General features: G+C 31.2%; 1 protein-coding gene across 1 annotated transcript in view; it reads left to right on the top strand.

The window, feature by feature from the left end:
* The first annotated feature begins 4,149 nt into the window (after positions 1-4,149).
* The window catches only part of LOC123696714 (alkaline phosphatase-like), an 85,491-nt gene continuing 67,116 nt past the window's right edge, over positions 4,150-22,524 (top strand). Inside the window, exon 1 of the mRNA XM_045643070.1 lies at positions 4,150-4,409. The gene's annotated coding sequence lies outside the window, so the exon portion shown is untranslated. The remainder of the gene's footprint in view (positions 4,410-22,524) is intronic.

The following is a 22,524-nucleotide window of genomic DNA, read 5'->3' as shown; positions in this document are numbered from 1 at the left end:
TTACTATAGACCGCTTTTTGAAAAGGTTCATTAGCGCTTACAATCTCGATAAGTTCAATCAACTAAATGCACGACAAAACGTAATCGAAAACTCATTTATACAAAAGGCCGAGGCTTAGAAAAAATCTCCCGCAACGGAAATTAAAGCGGGAATCCCAGATATTATTCATAAATTTTATTTATATTTCAGTAGCCACGGATCAAAGGAAGATTTAAATCTGTAAACTTTGAAAGGTGTTGAATGCTCGGACAGTTTATCCGTTTTATTGAAATGGACATTCTTTGTATTTTTGGGGATTAATGGGTTTCTTATATCCATATTTATTATTGCTTACATTTTTGTACTTTTAAGAGAGCCTACTTGGTATGAAGTTCTAAGAAAGGAGGAGCGGAATTTATATTGAAATGAATAATTAGGTAAGTAGTCAATTAAATTTCCAGAAAAATAAATATGTAAACAACCGCTTAGATTTGTTTATTTATTCGTTGTATTATTTGGTCCCTCCCGAACTGCAGTTAAAATTAATAATCACATTGAGATTCAATAATTTTTATAAGCCTTCAAATGTGTTTATTAAGCTATTGCATAGCTTCTATCACGGGCCTTGTGCGCGGGGACCGAATCGAGAAATTCCGTAACGAAAAAACCTCACGTTCCCCACTCCGACGGGCTCGGAGGTGTGGCTTGAAGGCATGCTATGCAATAGCTTTACCGCGGCAGTCCCCGAGTGCCACACGTCTTTTTTTTAGAAATAAACACTATAGGTAATAAAAACGAGATGCTTCTAGGTTCTAACAAAGATAAATTTATGTAGAAAACTTGAGGAGTACCTGTCCAAGTATGAACTTAATTATTTCATTACAATGCTGATATATGCTTTGCATGAGTGTTTAATTCAAAACAGTTTCTAATTCAATTAACTTACAAAAGCCAGAAAAATCCAAATCCCTTGATTACAAAATTGTCTGCATATTTGAATTAGAATACAATTTCGCTATAATGAAGATTACAGCTGTCTGGTTTGTTCTACTGTTATGAATATTATTATTACTTTTCGAAACTGAACTGTTTGAAATGGATTAGGGTCCTTGTGGAGCTGATCTAACTTTAGTTTTGAGGAACGCTTTGACAGACTTATTGATACTGTGGCTAGCTTAAAGACCACAAAGCTCGAAGGTCACCAACATAACTAGGAAGGTTGTGTTTTTGGAACATAGGTAATATAGGCATACCCACATGAACCCCTGTAGCGTAAGTGGTTTGATGAATTATAGCTTAAGAGTTCATGATACATATTAATTAGAATTTACTGCATAGGCACAAAATATCAAAACACACATAAAATGGTAGACTTTTAATATCAAAATTTAATATGCTAATTTTCTTTTGGTATATGTATCGCATAACAAGGAAGTTGTTTAGTTAGACGACTGCACCGGAGGGTATTGACCGCATTCGTTCTCGTTGTGGACCATGTATGTGTGTGCATGATATATAAATATGGTATTTATTGAGTTTAATATTATTTATGTCTTCTATTTGCTATTACACTTGCTACTACACGCATATTTCATAATCATGCGCTTTCATTGAGAAAAGTATTTATACTGTAGCCACATAATCTATACATATAATAAATCTGTAGAAGGGTCAATTCTGTACATTGAAAATATTGAAAAAATAAATAGCAGGGGGTGTTACTGGATCGATACCAAACCCAAATATGTGATTAAAAAAATTTTTGTCTGTCTGTCTGTCTGTCTGTCTGTCTGTCTGTCTGTATGTGAAGGCATCACGTGAAAACTAGCGGTTCGATTTCGATGAAACTTGGTATAATTATACCTTATTATCCTGGGCGTAAAATAGGATACTTTTTATCCTGGAAAAATACGTAGAAAAAAATTAATCTTAATTTTTCAGTTTTATCCATAGACGTTGTTCTGTAGAACCGCGAACACACGTTGCGTATTATTATAGGCCTAGCCGTATTTGGGAATTGGGTCCAATAGATATTTATAAGATTTTATTGTCAGAGGTACCTACTCAAAATGGAGAAACAAACCATCCACGCGAAGACCGACATCCGCGCGGACGGAGTCGCGGGCGGAAGCTAGTATAAAATAAGATAGTTCCCACAGTGCAAATACTGACTTGAAAATGTTCACTAGCTCTTCTCCTATATGTCATTCCCCGGTCAAATCAAATTTCCGTTGCATTAGATTTAGATAATCAAGGAATCCTATGCAACTAGATATGCAGTATGCACCCAATACATGCAACTAGATAGAGGTTTCAATTGGTTTATTATTGCTGTAAATAAAGTGAGTCATTTTTAGTGCTGGACAATTCGTAATCATTTGTGTTAAGTATTACAAACTGATTATGATAATAATTAATGATCAAAGCAGACCTTATAATGAAATGTTCAAGATATGAATCTTCAGATATGTTATAAATAAAAATGATATACAGTATGTAACGAATTTAATCTATGTCTGTGTTAATTTATCACAAAGTTTTTATTATTTAAACAAAATCAACTATAAAGAACTATTAAAAAATGCTTGATAAATAAAACAGGAATGCTCTCATCCCACTCTGTAAGCTAAACTTGAGTTTTACTTTTAAACACTATTAAAATAACGAGGAAAATTTTTAAAATATTAGCTGGAGCGTCTGGTACGAGAAAGTGATAATGTCATTACAAGTAACAGTTATTTATCTACTTTTATAGATAATACTGATGTTATCGATAATGTAGTTGTAAGTAGGTAACATTTTTCATCGATGTGCTCTAGACTGTTAGTATTTTATCGACTTGTTTTATATATATTATGTACATATACATAAAAGAGATAGTGAGTTTACATAAAATTAAATGATTTCATAATATTATATGGTAGGTCAAGTGAAACTTCTTTGGCGAGATACAAATAAACCAAAATCGTCGCCTTACTCCATTACGTGACGGTGTTGCCGTGACGCGACTTTGAAATTTTACTATCCTAAAGAAGTTTCACTTACATAATTTTTTTTCAGTCATACATTTCATTTCAGTTGTTCGTCATATTAGAATGTTAACTATGAAATTGTGTGTATGAGGCTTCCTTTAACATTTTTTTGAAATTGCTATTAACCCATTGAGCCCCGAGCGGCCCGATCGGTCCACGACACAATAGATTTTCTATTGTGTCTATGATTCCGGCTGAGTTATTAAAAATACAATTTTAAAAGAGAGCCAAATATTAGTTTCACTGCATAATTGATACATGAATTTTGACTTTCTATGAAAAAATGGATTGCAAAACAGAACGCTGTAGTTTAACTAACTATATTAATTAGAAGCAAAATACAATGATACATCGATGGCGTCATTGGAATATTGGGTGTTCTCGCTTCGAATTTTGACGAAATTTGTTTGACAGACAATTATTAGTCTTCATTCAAGTCACACTGCGGCGTATTGCTTGCTCTGAAGCAAATGCGATTCAGAATTGATATTGCGGTTTTATTTCAATCCTTTGAGCTTTAAAATTCTGTTATTTACAATAATAGTATTTTAAGTAATTCGCTTTGTTTGTTTGGAATTTTGTTTTTAATTGGTCTGTCTTGTATACAACATGAAACTATATAACATGAAGCACTGTTAGGTACTTATAATTAATTTCGTTTCAACTTTATAATACGATGCCAATTCTGAATTTAATACAGCGAAGGAAAAAATTGTACTTATAAACGAAAATTGACTTCCAATTTCAAAGATGTTTGTAAAATATTTACCCGTTCATATACCTAATGTTCAATAAGAATATAGTTATTTAAGTGTAATGACCATCGAGAGGAAATACATAGGTAATTCTATCAAACTCTGTCAAATCAGTAGTGCCTAATAAAGGATATAAATCTAAAATACTTTGTTTTTAGACGCTAAAGAAAATTTCAACACCAAACTTAAGGTTAGTAAAATCGACGGTCCATTTAAAAATAAAGTGCTTAAAATACGTTCGAAAATACCGAAAATAAAAATTCAACCGGTCGAAAACTTATTTGCTTACGGGGAAAAATCTTATCTTTTAAGGGCCGTGATTTGTAGCGCATGCGTTGTAAATTTTCATCTCCTTCAAACCAGTGTGTACGGATTCTCGCTCCCCGACGGACTTGATCAGGCATGACCTTTGAAACTCCGCATATTTACGTAAAAATCTCGTAAATTTTATGTGAATATTAATTTAAAAAAGTGTACTAAACTGAGATATTGTATCGAACTCATGTTCGTAGGGCTGTATCGAATTGTTCGTTAAATATTGTTGGTGTTTATAGTGGTTATGAATTTGTAATTGTGCAAGTTGACATTACAAGCCGAAAGTTTCGAAGTTTTAATTAGGTAACAATGGATAGTGAAATTTTGGTGAGTTTACTATAAGTTTGACTGATTATATTATGATAAAGAAATATTTGTTCTTTTAATATTTTTGTGATAGTTATCGTAAGAAAAAATAAGACGTTTAAAGGATACTTCCACGCGATTTGTACTGGTTCGCGTTATTGCGTAAGCTTTTCCTCTTATTTAAATTGTGTGATGAACGTCTTGGCTTCGAAAATGTGATTTTTTGACGGATACTATGAATTTAAAATTAAAATATATTATGCAGTAGTATTAGGCACCCTATTTAATTATTCTATTGATATTCTGCAATTGCATAGTAGATTTTATAAAATAATAAATAATATAAAATCACCTCAATGTGCAATCAATCAATACACTTTATGATTATAATAATATGTATAATTAATTCATAGAACATCTCTTAGAGAATGCATTAGAATTATTTCGATCTGTGTCAAAGGTTATTGTTAAATGAACAATATCCTGGACGTGGTATAGCATTTAAATCACCTAAGAGCACTCTGAAAACCAATTTTGGGTCAATTAATACTTCAGGTTGAAGCAATAGCCATATTTGAAGGAGCATTCAAGTATTGAATTCCGTTTGAGTATACGTTTTACGCTTCGGTATTCCTTTTTTGGTTGTAATTAGAAATTCATGGCAGTGCTATTACTATTGTAGAGTTTGATAAAATCTTAATTACGTTATTATAAAGAGAAGTTGTGAATTTTTGTTTAATGAAAATATGCCGACTCTATAATTTTACTGTCTTCAGTAGGTTAAAAAAAAGATGTTTTCTCGAACTCTGAAAATCGGAAAGACCTGTTTAGGGACTCAAATTATGGTATTTGTATAATATCTAGAATATGTGCATGTCTCGTAGCTAACTGCTACGAATATGTATAATTTTCGTAGTTCGTAGCAGATAGCTATGATATTCCGTAGTTCACTACGAACATTTATATTCGGATAGCCGGCAGCATTTTCATATATTTTATCCTTTTACTAAACGAATGTTTCAAACTGGTTTCAATCAATTATCTATATAATATGTATTTCGATTTCTAATAATTGAATATGATTGAATTTTTTAAAGTATAGGAAGTACAGTTCTTAAAAAAATGATTAGATAGATTTATTTAAGAGTCTAGTTCCTCTCTACATTTTGATATGACGGAATTGTTTGATAATCGCTTTTATTCTCTGTAACGTCATCTTCAGCCCTACGTTCACCCGTCCAATTTTTTTATTAAAAGTAACCCATATTTATAGTGTTCTTTGTGTTCCTTTAAAATTTCAGAAGGAATGTAAGACTTGTACAATGATATAATTAATTGTAATTAAATACATAATTCAGGTACTTATTAGGTATAGGTACTTACAGTTTTCTCATAAGTAGTTACAAGTTAATAACTATTTAAGAATTCGTCAAAGTATACAATTCTTCAAGCAACATGCTCGTGGATCTTTATTTATATAAGAACTTATTATTATACACACCCTATATTTCATCACAATCTGCCAAGCGCTTTAGTTTTGAAAGCCTTACAAAAAACTTTAATAAATTATTAGAGATTAGGCGTCGTACACAAACATTTCTTTAAAAAATATGAAAAAAGTGTTTATTTTTTATCTTGTCATCTACTATTAACGTGTCTGGCCTAGTATAGAAGGCTTAGTATAAATATTTTATAACGACTTGCTTGTTCACAAAGCCTTAAGCGAAAACAGCTATAACCACGAAGTTTAGTCATAAACATAAATTGACTTGGACTATTGTAGAGTGAAATTATCTATATAAAAATTGTAGCGAGATTAGAAATCTAAAATATGGATAGAAAGCTGTTGGTTTTCTGTTGGAAGGGCTTATGTTTTATTGTATACTAGCTTTCCGTCCGCGGTATCGCCCGCTTTGTCTAAAACCTAATAAGTTATATGCTAAAACCGCATCAAAATCCGTTGCGTGGTTTTAAAGATTTAAGCATACATAGGGATATAGAGACAGAGAAAGCGACTTTGTTTTATAGTATGTAGTGATGTATATTATTTCATTTCCATTGTCGTTCGTAGGCGTTTTAAGTATTTGTGTCATCTCCTTAAATAAGGATATTGGCGCAATATTATACCGTACGTAAAATTTAATTCGTAACTGAATGTGAAGTATTAATGTAAAGGGGTTTGCAGATGGAAATATTTTGTTTCTTAAATAGGTATAGGTGATTATCTAACGTCGTTTGATCTTAGAATTTTATACTAGTAACACAATGTCATCTCTCTGATAATAATAGTTACAAAACTCACAGTCGAATGTATTGGTACATATTAGACTGTCTGTGTGAGCCCTTCTTGTAATCAAAACGTAAATTACTATTATAAATTACTATAGATATTATTTACACACATATTTCATCGGACAGATATCTTTGCTTATTTTAGTTCCTAACGAACATTTAAATAATACTGTGGCTGTATACTTTTTAACCGACTTCAAAAAAAAGGAGGAGGTTATCAATTCGGCCGGTATATTTTTTTTTATGTATGTACACCGATTACTCCGAGGTTTCTGAACCGATTTACGTGATTCTTTTTTTGTTCGATGCGGGATGGTGTCGAATTGGTCCCATAAAAATTTTATTCGGATAGGCCCAGTAGTTTTTATTTTATGAGCATTTTTGTCTGTAGGTATTTGTAAATTTTGCAAGTGCAAGTTTGAAGTCGGTTGTTTTTAACGCAGTTATTACTTGTCAACATGAAAATTAAATTGTGAAAAGATACAAATTAATTTCCTTGCGTCTTATGCATTTCTAAGTCTTTTGGGAAATAAGGAACTTACTAATTCCCTTTTTCATAAAGGAATACTGATAATAAAACATATTTGACCATCAGCTGCTAGCCATTCTGTTTTGATTTTACTACGCTAGTTATACGAGCATGTCGTAGTTAAGAAAATATACGACTTAAGTAAATTACCCAATCGCTTCCATTAACCAAATTAATGTGACGAGAACAAACAAATAGCTCCACTAATGTGATTACTCTAATTATATAGTAAGTATATCTTCCCGTAAAAACCTATTTATGCAAGGAAATGCAGCTTTTACTCCGCAAGGGTGCTTTTTCACTGATAATGTGCGAGAATGTGTTTGTAAGAACCAATCATATCGTTTCATTTAGTTTGAAGTTTTAATCGATACTATTGGTTATTTACAAACACATTCCTCCCTACACAATACACATCCTCGCACATTATTGGTGGAAAAGTACCATTACTGTATTTTTATAGAAAGAACTCGAATATACTCTAATCGCGTTTACTCTAAAGCACCACCTGGAATACTAATCGATAGTTTAACGATTTTGCATTGTAAATGTTATGTTGAATTCCTTAGTACCCTGTGTAATTCAGATTGATTGAGGCAGGAAGCGATCCAGCGAAGCGGGGCGTACTATCACACTATGTATTATCTCTGTGACGTATAATTTATATCTTGACTAGCTTTCAACCCGCGGCTTCGCACGCTGTACTTTTAAGGATTTAAGCATACAAAGGGACATAGGGATATTAAACGCGACATTGTTTTATGCTATGTAGTATACGCAGTAACTATAGAACTATTAATATTTTATAGTGAATATAAACAATACCACCACTAGCACGTACGACTAATATTTGTGCACATTAGTACAAGTTTAACTCAGGATTATATAAGCGAGTGGAAGCTAATTGTTTTTGTAGCAATATACGAATGTTGTAATTTGGATTACAAATGTGGATTTGCTTTTAGCCCTAAATGTGGATCTCCGGAACGAGTGACGGGATTAAAATTCAGATCACGTGCGACGTGTGAGCACGATAAACAAGAAAATGGTTATTTACAAGCTTTGACATGGAAATAAATTGTTAAAAGTGAGTCTTATCTTACTATTCTGAGTAATGTTACTTTGTATCTGATTTGATATCATACTTATTCATACATTCAATATTACTACTATTTGTACTGAAAGTAAAATTACTTCATTTTTAATATGTATCTCCAGAATGATTACGTGTTGATGTGGCATAAAAGGCAAAGCTTGCGTAATACATTAGGCGGGCGCACATAGAGCGAGCAGCCCCGTGAACTTTGTATAGCTGTCAGAAAGTCCAAATTATAAAGAACTCTGTTCCACAAGCGGATTCCCCTCTATATTAAAAGAAAATATCCACACAGTTCCCATTCTTGTGGGATTTCCACGATAAAATCTAACCTATGTTCTTTCTCAGGCCTCAAGCACTCTACCAGATTCCATCCAAATCGAAAGTGTTTGAGGCGTGAAGAAGAAACAGACACACAAATCTACCTTTGCATTTATTTCATTAGTTGCTGCTGTTTGTTAAAGGAAAAAGGTAGGCGTTATATTATCCAGCCTACTCACTTATTGAAAGGAAAAGATGAAACACTATAAATAAAAAGTAGGTACTCTATTGAACTTCAGTAAATGAATTGAAACTGCCGTGAAGATTGTGACCTAATTCGTGAAAATAAGTGGCTTTGAGTGGCTCTTATGAATACGTGATTTAAATAAATTTTATTAATAACACGAGCTGTCAGGTTAAGATTTATTGACTTATTGTACGTGTTCATATGGTGTTAAATTTAAATAATAATTGTTATACAGGGTGGAAGGTTAAGATGGGGCATGAAGGGCAGGTACCTTAACCGTTGTAGCTACATGAAAACGTTCTTAGGAGACTATCCTTAAATTCTTGAGAAATTTTAACCTGCATTCACAGATTTTTGAAAAAATGTACGGTCAGCAAGGAAATCGGCAGTTTAAAAAAAAAATTTTTTGATGCCAATCGATCCAGTTTCTCATGGGGATCAAAACACTCTAAAAGACCAACTGAGGTATGAGTACTAGAAAAGTCAGAAATCGCGAAAAACTATTTTCATTCATGAACAAGTAAAAATACAAAGGCACGGCAGCATAATATGCCAGCGACGCGGGGCGTGAGCGGGCGGTGGCTGGCAGCTCGTGCACGAGATGAAAAATTATTTAAATTTGAATATCGAACGAACACGTCACATTTTTATGGCTTATGTAAACAATAAGGCTGGTTGCAGAGCTTGACCGACCATCAGTGCGTACGTCAGTCGCGCTTGTCATATGTATGGAAATTCATAAAACCGTTCATAGCTAGACCGACCATACGCACGCGTATTGTCATGCGCATTAGTGTCATAGCCACACAATTGTTGATGCGTATCGTCAGGACCGACGGTACGCACTGACGGTCGGTCAAGCTCTGCAACCAGCCTAACACATAGAAAACAAAAGTTACCAAAAGTTACTCTGTCTTCACTAAAAATGTCCTTAAATAATTTGGAACGTTTAGATCTGTTAGAGGCTTACTTTTTAAATAATAAAAACCCAACAGTTGCATTGGAATGGTACAGGAATAAATACCCAATGCGACAGGTACCGACGCGAAAGGTAATTGCGAATCTTGTAAAAAATCTAGCAGAAAGTGGCTCATTTAAGAAAAGCTTGACACGTCCGCGTCGTTCACGCGTATTGAATGAGAATACGCAATGTATGTTTTTTGTTATTATTTTGTTATTTTTTATTTTCTTTGACACCCGTTTAATTAAATTAATGTTTCTTCTTAATGTCGGTATGTGTTTTAATAATCAGAAACAAAAAATATTGAAGCCTGAAAATCTCTTTGGAGTTTTCTATTAGCGCATCTTTTGTTGAATCACTTATTTTCTTAGTGAATGTGTGGAAATAGTTTTTCGCGATTTCGGACTTTGCTAGTACTCATACCTCAGTTGGTCTTTTAGAGTGTTTTGATCCCCATGAGAAACTGGATCGATTGGCATCAAAAAAAATTTTTTTGAAAACTGCCGATTTCTTTGCTGACCGTACATTTTTTCAAAAATCTGTGAATGCAGATTAAAATTTCTCAAGAATTTAAGGATAGTCTCCTAAGAAAGTTTTCATGTAGCTACAACGGTTAAGGTAACTGCCCTTCATGCCCCATCTTAACCTTCCACCCTGTATAATTACAAAGCCTAAAAGTCTAAGTTAGATTAATCATCATTGATCAGAATTGTTTTAGAGATTATTATAATATAGGTATTCATTCAACATATTTAAAAAAAATATATTAAAGAGTTATTTTTGATATAATATATGGATTAGGATACGGCAAATAATAATATTGTTGTATTTTATTATTAATATTTTTTTTTATAATTAGGTGTTAAATACGCTGTCTTTCATGCAGAGAACTATTATTTATTATAGTGTTCCTAAATCAGTTTATGGGCCAAAAACTTTGACAATATTATCATAGAAATATTTGTGAAGGTCCATAGCAAACTATTAGAAATGCCTTAAATGTCTTGAAGGGATGACATTGGTATTTATGAAAGAATTATATATTGTACCCATAGAAATCTAAATAACAAGACACAATTGTACATATTAGGCTGTCGGCTGTCTTGAAGGGGAAATGGGAACCAATATCTTTTATGTTGAAACACTACTTTATATTATTTGAAATACTATTGCTAATAGTTACTGTTTATTAAGAAATAGAATATTTGAGAGAGATATGAATAAATAACATTAAAAATAAGCTTCGCTAAAACAAACAAAAAAAAATTATATGCATACTATACTTAGGTTTATCGAGTGTATCTTATATATTATATACTACCTATATTGTTTAAAGGAAATTCACACAAAATGCTACGCTATGTTGTGTGTTCATTTTTGGGATACAAAATATGCCCGACATAAAGTTTTTTTTAATAAATTTGATGAAAATGAATGAGATTTTTTACGTAATTAATTTCATTTCTCGGTATTATAATAATTGGTCTTTTCATCGAATAATTGATTTAAATAAATTAATTATCATTTCGGCTTAGGCGTTATCATAGCAATTATAATATCAATGATGTTCATTGTTTGTTTATAAAACACATTAGTTTGAACAAACCTCATATCAATAAGCGGCTCAAAATTAACCACGAAACCGTAAATGGCAATAAATGGACTATGAAAGAAAGCCACAACTAAGAGAGATTAATGGATATCTACTTAAATCAAGTGATATATTACAAATAATACATTATTTTATATTAGTACTTACCATAGTAATTATACTCGTTTGTCACGTGTTGTGGCCATTTTAATAGTTAAACTGTTATATTTTTGAACTTTCAAAATAATATTTTTTCTGTAGTTTTTTTAAATATAAACATAATTATTTACAAACATAATTATAAACATAATTTAGTTATTATGTGTTTTAAATTGTGGAAACACAATTAAATTGTGTCCACGTCAGTTTGGACGTGACCTACTAATCATTTTAACAACAACTTGGTTAAGTGTACTTAAAATTAATATCTGTGGCAATTTTATAATATGGTGTACAATAAAGAATTTTTCATTCATTCATTCATTCATAATTTTTGCCTTGTCTGTTAACAATAGGGTTGACTAAAACAGAGCGTATATAAATATTACGACGATAAAAATATCATCTCATATTTAGGGCAATGACATAGAAAATTACACATGCCAATGTCTAGCTTATCCGGAGGTCATCTATTAGTTGGATGTCGGAAATGGGATTACTTTAATATAATATTAGTAATCAAGGATGTAGGCGAATTGTGGAGATTCGACATAGAATATTTTAAATAGATGGGTCTGCATAGAGCAAGCAGCCTCGCGAGGCAATTGCTGCTCAGCCGAGGAAAATGTTGCGTGCCCGCCTTTTCAATAATGTTAATATTGTGAAGAAAAATATTGTGTCATGTGTAAGAAAAGAGATGAATCGTTCATTTGATTTTTAAGCCTTCGAGCCTTCTAGAATTTCTAGGATAATAATATTAACAATAACTTGGTTAAGTCTACTTAAGATTAATATCTGTGGCAATTCACACATTCCATTCCTAATCTAATTTTCTCAGCGAGATTTTTGAGTGGGTCAGTTACCACAGTAACTGACCCACAATTTAAAAATTTACATTAAAATAACAAAAAAAAACACACACCCAGAATCAGACTAATATATTGCTTTCTTGTTTATTTTCTATCCTAGGTTCATACTCTTAAATAATTCAGTGATTATCATTGGTCCATTGGGTCGTCGATATGTCATTAAACGATACTATCTATATCGTAATACAACCAGCATTACAAGACATACGAAGATAGATGAATAAACAAATAAGACAGTCCAAGAAGAATTGCTGAAATACAAAATAAGCAAGCACAAGGAACATTTATCAATGTCACACGTAACTGTAATCGTATTAGCATAATTGAATCCAGATTTAGCCAGATGAATTGTAAACATTGTTTGCTTATTAGAGCATGTAAATGCTATATTATCGAAATGCAAAATAATTTAAATAACATCAGGCATTTAACGGTCTAATTGCTTTGCAAATAAATGATATTGCACGTGTTATATCGAATGTAATTCTAAATGTGCTTTGACTAATAATATTATGTTTACAGAATAAATATTAACAGTGTATATTGAAGTACCGTTTATTCTAAAGTTTTGCAGATACATTTGTCTTCGTCGACTTTGAATAATCAATCAACCAATTATTTTTAGACGCTGTTAATCCATCCTGTCGGCGGATATTTTCTCTAATTAATTAAATTTAATTAATTTATTGAAACGATGATAAGTCGGCGGTTTAGTAAAATTAATTATAATTTAAATAAAAAATATAACATTATTATAAATACGTGATAGCATTAAAGCAACATAATTAAAAAAAGCTCATCTATACAAATATTATAAAGAGGAAAGGTTTGATTTTTTGTTTGTTTGTTTGTATGAATTGAATAGGCTCCGAAACTACTTGGCAGATTTGAAAAATTCTTTCACCATTCGAAAGCTACATTATCCACGAGTAACATAGGCTAGGTTTTATCCCTGAAATCCCACGGGAACGGGAACTATGCGGGTTTTTCTTTGAAAACGCGGGCGAAGCCGCGGGCGGAAAGCTAGTCTTGAACTAATTTTGCGTTTCAATTCCAGACGCGTGAGAAAATCTCTTTAACAAACACGTCAAGTTAATGAAAAATAGGCTATAGCAGAATTTTATAAGTTTTTGAACGGCCTTCGACAATTGGCTCATTTTCAGCACGTGTCCCCTTTTTATCGTACCTACCTCATTGATAATCGAAACGAATTTTTTTAATAAATTATTCATGAGTTTTATATTAAGACCAGAATTCTAAAATATCAGTATAAATTCAAATTAATCTTTGAGCCTATCTTATACTTATATGAATTATTATTAAGACAGTTATTACTAAAGGTAAAGCCGTATTTTTTACTTACATGATTGTAATCCTATATCAACATACACATTATATACCATATCCATAACATAATATGCCCAGCAGAAGTTATTCTGTGCTATTGCTCCTTTTTCATGTTCTAGAATGAATAAGAACTTTCTGTGTGTCTTAACAAAGCCGTTAAAAACATTAACCGAATTGGTCGAGCCATTCTCGAGTTTTACGTTTGGCGATTCATTTATATTACCTTCAGCCCGCGGCTTCGCCTGCGTTTCTAAAGAAAAACCCGCATAGATCCCGTTCCTATGGGATTTCCGAGATAAAAAGTAGCCTATTTCTTATTTTGGATCTTCAACTACCTGTATACCAAATTTCAGTATTATTTGCATGAAAGAATAACAAATATCCATCCATCTATCTACACAAACTTTCGCATTTATAATATTAGTAGGATAGATTATATACAGGGATATAAAGTTCATACTTTCGTGAAGTACAGTATCCTCTTATAAGCCTTAAGACAGACACGCTTCACTTTTGTATTATTATATAGCATCAAGGTCTTTCTTTTTATAAATGGCACATCCTGGTCCCATTGAGAAACGCTTCTGTCAAGATCAAGCTATATTAAGATGCTCTTAACTTAAGCATACTGTGTGAATATATTATTGCAGATAAAATTAAATTTTAACAATTATTGAACATTAATTTAATTTAACTGACTTGTATTATTGTATAGTTATGTATAGAAAAATAAATTATAAAAATATATACTAATAATAAAGCTGAAGAGTTTGTTTGTTTATTTGTTTCAATCTCAGAAATTACTGGTCCGATTTGAAAAATTCTTTCAGTGTTAGATAGCCCATTCATCAAGGAAGGCTATACATATATCATCACGCTAAGACCAACATGAGCGGAGCCAGCCTATGATATAATATAAAAAGCTAGATACGTTACCCGCTCTCTATTTTGGCAAGAAAAAACTCAGCTAAGTGCCCGAGTTTCACTTAGTCACGCACCATTCAGCGTCGTGGCTGGACGTTCTTTTTATATTTTAATCGGCAGTTGTTATTACGAAGTACATGAGTGAGACAGTATTATGTCTCGTGCGTGAGAGTGAAAGAGAGAACAACTGTATTGGTGATAATGCGTTAGTAAGTAGGTATGTATTAATTACGCTGTTTTTTAGTGCAATGATGTTGGCGTATCCCGCGTCTACTAGTATAATAGGTCATTGGAGCCAGCTAGTATTATTATATAATTTAAAGTTATGTATAACAAACACCAGAGTAATTTAAATTTGTTATACTGATAATACAGAGAGGTTATCACAGTTCTAACAACGAACAAAAGTATTCTTATGTTGAAATCTTGCTAATTACTATCTTTAAATAGATCTACTCTAAGCCTACAAATAATCTATGATTTAATTTATTTATATCAATCTTACATTTTATTCAAACGTCACCAGTAATTCTTTAAGAAGTGACGAGAGGTAACCTAAATTCATTTCTACTTAAATCCAAAGAGAAATTTTAATGAGTATTCAAATTATAGATTAATGGAAGTCTATAAATTTCACGGCCCAAACATACAAAATTTTCTTGAGTGATCTATTGAAATTATTTTCATTACTGAGATATTAAAAGTTTTGGACTTTTACATAAATTTAAGAAAATATTCACCAAATAATTGATATTAGGTTTGGTATTTTGCATTCTCTGAAGGAAGCATGAATTTAGATGATAAACGAACAGAAATAATTAAAATTTAAAAACAACAATTTTTAAACTACCGAAAATTATGCCTAGATAGTCGTTATATGAACACATTTCGTATGTGTGTATTTCCAAAATAAATCACACAAAACAGAATTTAAATTCAAAATATATTATGTCGATTAAAAAGGTGAAAAATAGTACAAAGAAAATGCAAAATATAATGTACTCTAAATTAAACGGCCATCACATACATGTTCATCGATTCTTTTAAAAATAGTTTGTCATCCGCACCGGTACACCAATTATTCTTTTAAAATTAACTCTTTGGCTAAGAAAGTAAACATATTTTTCTATAACAATAAACAGCTTAACCTTTACTATTTTTTGATTTAAGTAGTAAGTCTATTTAAGTTGCTCTATACCTAGCTAGCCCGCCTAGTAATATTTTTCCAAATTTATTCCATTTCATTTTAATACAATCAACAGCATCATTCAACTATGGATATAATATTAAAAAAAATCATTTATAAAATACTAGCTGCTCCGCGCGGTTTCACCCCCGTGGCTCCACCCCTGTTGGTCGTAGCGTGATGATATACCTATAGCCTATAACTTTCCTCGATAAGTGGGCTATCTAACACCGAAAGAATTTTTCAAATCAGACCAGTAGTTCCCGAGATTAGCGCGTTCAAACAAACAAACTCTTCAGCTTTATAATATTAGTATGAGATATGAGATATGAGAGAATTAGACAAATCTTCAATATTGTAAGTCTGCATTCATAGATTTCCAGAACTATGGTAATCAATAATAGTTCTCGTTTTTTGCAGTAAAACAATTAATACGTGAAACATTATTAAAGCAATAATTCTTCCGTATTTTTAAATAATTCTTAGAAATTTCATGTCATGACAAAGTTATTTTACCCTACAATACCATTCAAGGAATTCAACGGTAAAGTTAAACAATTGTCGCTCATATATTATTTCATATTAAACATCGCTAAGAGAAGTTTGCTTCAGTCTCTCGTATGTATTCACAGTTTTGAACCTAGTCGATTATAGTATGGAAATTCAGGTCAAATTAATTGAAAACCGATCATTAGAACTATGCAGTAAACTATCAAAATTGTATTTTAGTAGCAGCGTAAAACCATTATACCTATGTGGCTATGTGTTTAGTTCTTACATCCGCTATCGGCAAAGTAAAATTGTGTTGTATTTAGAGTCACGCTTTGCTGAGGTAAGATTATATAATACAACTTAGATAATCTGTCATTGCTATTTAATTGATTGAATTTAAATGCGCCACGTTACATCAACCTAAAAATATATGATTCGTGAGTAAAACATTTATTTATGTTATATGTAGGTATATACAATCTATTGACGTATTTGATTTCGTCAATCATAGCGTGAGTAATTTGTGTGTTTAATATTATCGATAATTTTTTAAACTAATCGTTTTTCATAAGCTTAAATGCATTATGGAGTATAAAAGTCTTCTTTCTTAATGGCTTGAAACTACAACCATACCATCTTGCGAGAATTTTTGATAAAATATTGTGATATTATGCTGATTTAAGATGACTATTAAGAGTGGAATCGCAAGCGTATATTATATAACTCGACATAATTTCAAAGAACTTTAAAACATGTTCAAATGATCACAATATTCTCGTTAAGCAACCAGGTACCATCAAAATAAAATTTCAAAAGGAAATAACCGCATGTTATAAGATCTCAAAGCCAAAGGCGCAAACAAAAAATAAAATCATCACATTATTTCTCCAATTTTTATGAGTATGCTGTAATTACAGAAGCCAAAAAATATAAAACCCAATTAAAAAGCCACCAGTATCAACAGGTAAGTGAAAATAATAAACGAGAAACGTTTAAATGATTTGTTCTTAAAAATTAATGTACACGAATAATTTTACCTCGCGAACATTTAGTGGCCAACGTTGTAAAAGCTCGTGAGGCCTTTTCAAATGCACGAGCTTCTGTGAAGCGTGAAAATAGAGAACATTTTTCATGAAAACCCGCAAAAATGTAACGTCGCATTTGTGTTAGTGACCACGATGTCATTCCTGTCGATATTTCTAGCAGCTATTTTTGTATTGTGCAAAATATGAGTAGAGCTGGGTAACGAAAATAGTGGACTCTTAATATGAAAACTGTTGAAAATGTAAATATGACAATTCGAATTTATTTTTGTAGAGTTCCAATTCTTTTATATGCATCACAGATTTACTTTTGTCACCATATAGGGTACTATAATATGGTGACAAAAGTAAATCTGTGGTAACACTGTACAACATTATTATTACACTGTGAATCTATAATCTGCTTAATACTTTTTACATATTTTTATATTTAAAATGTAAGACATTTACTTTATTATTTAATTCCTGTTAAGCAATAATTAATCTATCAGTTCATAAAGCTCAACATTTTACACGTCACTTAATTAAAAAACAAACAAAGAATATCGAAGTCTTCCTTATTTTAAATATAAATTCACGCGGAAAACTCACTATTGTGTGTGCAGCCAGCCCGCTGAACATCAAAGGACTTTCGAGTGTCAACAACATGAAGAATATTCTTACACATTACGGTAGGTATCTTCATCAAGGAAATATTGTTACGTCTGGTTTTATAGCGCGAAATTTAAAAGTCGAGTAGTTATAACCCAGTCAATTTTAAACGTCAGTGTTATTACTAGGGTTCTGTAATTACACCACCTCTCTAATTTAGTTAGGTTTTATTGCTAGCGTAGCAATTTATTGGATTATGTATAATGCGTAGAGCTTATAATTATGAGGTCGAGGCGTGTTTGCAAGGGCTTTTTCATTTCAGTGGTAACGTTAAGCTGTTTTGGGTGAAATTTGTGCAAGTGATGAAACAGGGATAGTGAAGCTTTGAACAAGTAATGTAAAATTACGTAACTACAATTATTACAAGAGGTTTTTTGCATGTGCTGTCTTGAATTAACGATTTTTTTAACTAATTTTGATTATGATTTCGCACGTAGAAAGTAACATTGTTACAGAGTAGGTATTATAAATTTAATTTTGTTTAACGGATGGGAACATAGGGTAAGGGGCAGGTTCATGATAAATAATATTATATTGTAATAAAAGTCAAATAAACATATTGTCGAACAAACAATATTAAATTTCGGCAGAGCGCAATTTTCTATTCTAATATTTGTCTCTATAAAAACTTTAATTTAGCTCTATTTTAATAAATTGGGCACAAATATAGATTACCTAAGCTTCATTTGATTGGATAAGATTAAAAATGTAATATATAGGGGATGGAACTTATAAACTCCATTTTATTAATACAATTCAATTAAAATTTAGAAGAAAGTACTTATAATTAAGAATTCTTGTGATTAATTCTATTTTCTATGTTATTACAGTAAATTCCACTATTATTAAATTATTTCAACGTTTTCAAAGTTCTTATATTTTATCACAACGAATTTAAAAATATTTATTTTAAAAGTATTATGGCGTGTAATTTTTATCACAAAATTACACGCCCTAATAAATTGTAAAATTATATTTTAAACTTACTTGATTCGGCTTTTAAATGTGCTTGAGATTGAAATAAATCAATTTTTAATCATGTTATATCTTTATTACGTAATTCTATTGCTATATATTTAAAAAAAAGCTTTCCGCACGCAAAAATAATAATTTGTCATCTTCTATAAACGTTTCCACTCATTTATATCCAACATATTTTGTTTTTCACACGCACTAATAACACGAAATACCTTTTAAATTTAACTAAGCTGTCGTTTATCTGGTACAGGTTGGTTTTCCAAAGGATTACCCGTTACGAGTTTTATGTACCTGTTTCTGAAATAACTTTCTAAATAAAATGCTTCCCGCGAATTCATCAAACGTTCGCTACAGTGTGTTTTACGCGTGTAACAATTTGTAACATTTTACTATTGTAGAGCTCTTGTTTTTATGTATTTTGTATTTTTTATGACCGTGTTTTTTGAAAACTAATGAAGGCTTTATCTCTACATAATGACATAATAGCTATCAATACTCGATGACACGAAAGTCGTGTCGTGACGGGACATAATACTAAATAACAGTTGTAGAGATTTAAACAATTTTTAGTTTGTTGGATTTGTCTCCGATACTATGGCGACTAAAAAATATATACCCAGTCAGAGCTAGGGCGGGCTAGTTACAATAAAATTCATAAAATAGGTTGTATTCTTGTAAATTTTATTGCGTAATAAGTCATAATATTTATCACTCTTTATAGATGTGCCTTAGACCACTAAGCTTCATTTTAATAAATAATATTACCTACCTGAACACTTGAACAGTGAACACTGTTTATCATTCTAAGAAAATGATATTTACGAAGGAAATGAAAATTCACAAACAATAATCAAAACAATTCATTTAAATTAATTCATGTCAAAATTAGAAACCATTGTTCGTTGTATTAGAATTACGTAGAAATCTACGGTTATATCATAAAATAGCGTGATATTTTTAGAAGGTAATCAGAACAATAAAGAAACCATAATAAAGTCAGATCTATGTAAAGTTTTGAGTTACGTTTATTTTAAATGTTATTCTGAAATTATATCAACGTTTAATTTGGTAGAAGAATATATAATAATGTCATGTGCAAGAAAATTTTGTAGAGAAAACAAATGAAAGAATTGCTATAAGTAATTTAAACGAAAACCGATATACCATATAAAATTGTATGAGATAGACCAAACTCAAACATTTATTTATTCAATTAGACTTCTTCTAGAAACACTTTTGAATCATTATATAATATTTTAACATTTAACACAGATTCGGAAAGCAGTATCTATCGAGAAGAACTGGCAAGAAACTCCATACTCTTTTAAAATCATGTCAAAATATGACGTCCTACAATAAAATATTATTATCTAACTGATTTGCTCAAATATCTTTAAGAATAAAATCAATACTCAGATCTCCCTTAAAAGCATGCGTTGACATTTTTTCATCAAAACCTTTTTGCAAATCACGCCAAACCCACGGAAAAGGTTTCAATTAAGCTGCCCTTTTCCGAGAGCAATTAATGACGATGTATCCCAAGGGATATTTGATATAGTTAGATTGAGTTAGCTGACTCTTTGTGTAAATATTTATTATCTGTTTATTGACCAAAGATTTAATATTAGTTCCAAGCAAGAAGCTTATATCTAATACACTGGAGATTGCACTATGACCATTGACTTGTCACAAGAAAATATAACCTTGAATGACGTCAGTGTTGTTTTTTGTCTCTTTCTGTGGGTGACCACACTGGTTTGTATATTCAGGATTTTTCGAAATAGAAAAAACTAAAAATCATGGTCTATAAATAATAACGACATCTATTTTTAACAGTATTAATTATATTATAATATTACTGGCCATACTTTATAGGTACATACAATTTTAATTGGTATAGAATTATAATTTTAAATAACTCTTGGCTACAAAGCCTGGATATGAACCGATATATAGCATAAACATCCTTTGTAAATAGAGGAAAGTTGTGTTTTGCATCAGATGCTGTTTACCAAATTGTAAGCTACTCAGATCTTCTTTTTAAACGCGTTGCTTCGACGGGTCAATTTCAAGCCAAAATCATCAAAGAAAAACTGTTTATAATAAACGCCTTGCACAAATTTCAGCTAACTTTACAAAGTTTATTTTTCAAATGGTATTTTTTTCTGGGTCGTAATCCTCAGTAATTTTACCCTTGATGGGCACATATATTTCTTTTTATTTTACTTTTTGGAAAGCTGAAATACCTAAAACAAAAAATATGAGGTAAGTTAAAAAAGTATAAATTTCAATGTAAAAACGAACAATCTTATAACTACATGTGAGTGCAATACCGATGTCGAGTGTTGTTTCATTACTAGTAAAAATCTTGAAAATGGTGTTCTAAATTTCATCATAATATTGTTATTACAATATATTATTCTCTTCACTATCTATAAAAACTCGTCATCATGGTTACCTTACTTGTTAATTTTGTTTATTGAAAACTTGTTGAAAAATGATAAAGTATTAGGAAAATAACAAATTTAACATGACTGCTTTCTAAAATGATGCAAAATTTTACAATTTTTGCCATTGAAATGATTCTAAACAGGTAAATGCAGGAGTATTGAGGAATATTGTAAATAACGTAAATATACACTTGCCTGTGAAATTCTATGCCAGAATTTGGTGTCCAAACACTTCTGCAATTTTTCACAATGCAATACATTATTTATATTCGGAAAATATTTATTAAATACGCAACAATATTAACTTAAATATTCGAAGCGACGCAATTTTTTTGACACTTATGCCATATTGTCAAAGTGAGAGTTGCTACAATTTTATTATGGTAACTACCCATAATCAGGGAGTATCGCTTTTTAATAATTGGTCCAGATACTTATTTTATTTAGCATAAATAATAATTGTCTCATCCAACAATGCTTCTGAATGACGTTGTTGGCAATTTATCAACAAACTCATGTACAAAAACTAACCTTTTGCACAGAATATTACGGCATACATAGTAGCCTTGGGAAAACGTCGTATTAACAGTGGCAATACCAAGTTAGGTGTGAAAGTGATAAAACACAACAATTTTCTTGTTACACGTCAAATGTTCATGCCGAAATCTCCAGTGTATAAGATATAAGCTTCTTGGTTCCAAGTTTGGCTCTTTAGTCTACAGAAGATTGTGAACTTGTAACTTGTGTTATATCTTTTTAAGTATTATGTCATTGTCATTAAGTGGAATACCTACGGAAAAGATTTGAAAATTGTGTCAAAATTGTGTACCTTAGTGTGAATTTAGATTTATTTTATACTAGCTTACCGCCCGCGGCTTCGCCCGCTTTCTCTAAAACGATTTGAGATTTAAACTATCCTATCTCTGAAGTTGGATCGAACTGCACATGGTGTGCGAATTTTATTATAATCGATTTAGTGGTTTAGGAGTCCATTGAGGACAAACATTGTGACACGAGATTTATATATATTAAGATGTATCCATATCGGTTGAAAACTTTT

Source organism: Colias croceus, chromosome 13 (genome assembly GCF_905220415.1).
Source record: "Colias croceus chromosome 13, ilColCroc2.1".
Classification (NCBI taxonomy): domain Eukaryota; kingdom Metazoa; phylum Arthropoda; class Insecta; order Lepidoptera; family Pieridae; genus Colias; species Colias croceus.
The sequence above is the reverse complement of the archived record's forward strand: the minus strand, read 5'-3'. Positions and strand labels throughout refer to the sequence as shown.